Genomic DNA, 2,500 nt, shown 5'->3' on the forward strand with positions numbered 1-2,500 from the left:
AAAGGGATATACAATTTAGAATCACTAAAACACTATATATATATTATGCCGAGGGAAGGCCGTTTGAAAATTGTAGATAGAAATAATGTTTTTTTTTTTAAATATGTAATATTAATAATATAAAAATATATATATTTTTATATAATATAATTATTTATATATTTAAAATAAATATTATATATATATATAAATATATATATTATATATATAATATATATATAAAATATTATTTATTTATTTATTTATGTTTTTATGTACATATATATAGATATAAATATATATTTTAATTTATATTAATAAATATATATTTATAAAAATATATAAAATTTTAGGTTATATATTAAAGGGATAATATCTAAATATAAATAATATATTTTTATATATATAAAATTTTAAATTTTAAATACAATTTTTATAATTATATTTATATAATTTTATAAAATAATAAATATATATATAAAATAAATATATATAAATAAATTTTATACACACATATCCCAAATAATATCATTATATATTATAATATATATATAATACAATTATAATATATACATATACATATATTTACATACATAATATATCATCACATAATACACATACATACAAACATACATTGACATTGCGACCAAAATAAGTTACTCGAAGACTGCCCCAATATCAGGTGCCTAAGACCAGGTTATTACGAAAATCTGTTCCATTATACATGAAAATAGGGTTTTGCCTAAAGGGTATGATTGGAGTTATGTAATCGTATGTACGGAATGTGTTTATATAAAAATTTGATAATCGTAAGGCGCTGACACATCTGTTGTAAGTCGATAGGAGGAAAAAACACAAAAATTTGATTTATATGTTTTTTTCTCTCATTTGATCAAACGGACCTAGTGTCAGAAAACTTCGCTCATTCACCTGTCATGTCTCGAACAACGGGTCCTTCCCCAAATTTCCTTTTGCTCTGACATTTCATTTTTTTTATTTACTTTTTTTTATAGTTTTGTTTGTATTGTATCTTTCCCTTTTTTATATTATTCTATCGCAAACATTGTTGGAATAAAACTTGCATTTTACTTGCTTTTCTCTTTCTATTTTTTATTATCTTTCTCCATCTCTTTCAGGGCCCCTTAAATGGATGGCTTTTTCATCTTTTCTTCAGTCGATAAACATGACCCCAAACGTCACACTGAATACTTTTATTTTTTTTTCTTTCGTTACATACAAAGAAAAAACGGAAAAAAAGATAAGTTTACGAAACGTAATTGAAATGGATTTCATTTTTAGTTTTCAAATGATTCTTTTGACGATTATCTCATCATATCTTTTTCTTTTTCCTCTTATATACCTTTATCTCCCAACCCCGCACTGCACTGGAATCTGCTGGGGGTATGGGGGGCTCAGACAGTCAATGAGTTCTAGACCAGTTAATTTTTTGCAGTAGAGCAGTAAGGTGATTAATAATCTGCGTGAATTTCTGCGTATTTCTAAGTTTTGCTGGCTTATCTTCGCAGTTTGGCAATTGATCACGGTCCTTTTGGTGGCAACGAATCATCATATCAAGAACGTCTTGTGCTTAGATGATGAGTTCCGTGACTTTTAACATGTACAAATCCATATATAGCAACTGTCTTTGTTTTTTTTTTTCATCACAGTAGGTATAAATAAATCCATGTCTTAAAATATGTGCCTGACTACATACACCGCCAGATATCTGTTTAATTTTCTTGACTCTATAATTCCTGAGTAATATCTTTTTTTTATTTGTCTTTATCGTAATATGAAACGTTACGGAGGAAAACAGGAAAGGGTGATGATTAATTCATAAATACGACTTGTTTTCTAAATTGGATGTCAATTGCTATCAATGCTAAAGATATCACGGAAATCGTACAGACTATTACGGATCACAGTTTGCACGTATTGCATATATATATATATAGCGATATTTATATATATAAATATAAATATATATAATAATGATATAGATATAATTATTATATTTATATTTATAAAACATATAATAAACACATACATATATATATATAATTTATATATAATATATATATATATATTTAAAAAAAAAATAATGTTAAAATTAAAGATAATATATATATATATATGTATATATATATAATATATATTTAATATAATATATATATATATAAATATATATATATGAATTAATATATATATAGATAAAGATATATATATATATACATTATAGAATATAAATATGATATATATATATATATATATATAATATAGATACATATTTAATTCATACATATACTTTCATTAGTGATATATAAATAAATTCTATATATAGAATATTAGTATATAAAGAATATATATATATATAAATATACATAAAGTTTGAAATATATAAAATATGGATATATATATATTTATATACTAGTATATTATATATATAGATTTATATATATATATATTATATATTATATATAAAATATATATATATAATATATATATATATATATATAGATAT

The sequence above is a fragment of the Penaeus japonicus genome, unplaced genomic scaffold (genome assembly GCF_977035675.1).
Source record: "Penaeus japonicus unplaced genomic scaffold, GWHDUDI00000001_assembly GWHDUDI00000013, whole genome shotgun sequence".
Classification (NCBI taxonomy): Eukaryota; Metazoa; Arthropoda; class Malacostraca; order Decapoda; family Penaeidae; genus Penaeus; species Penaeus japonicus.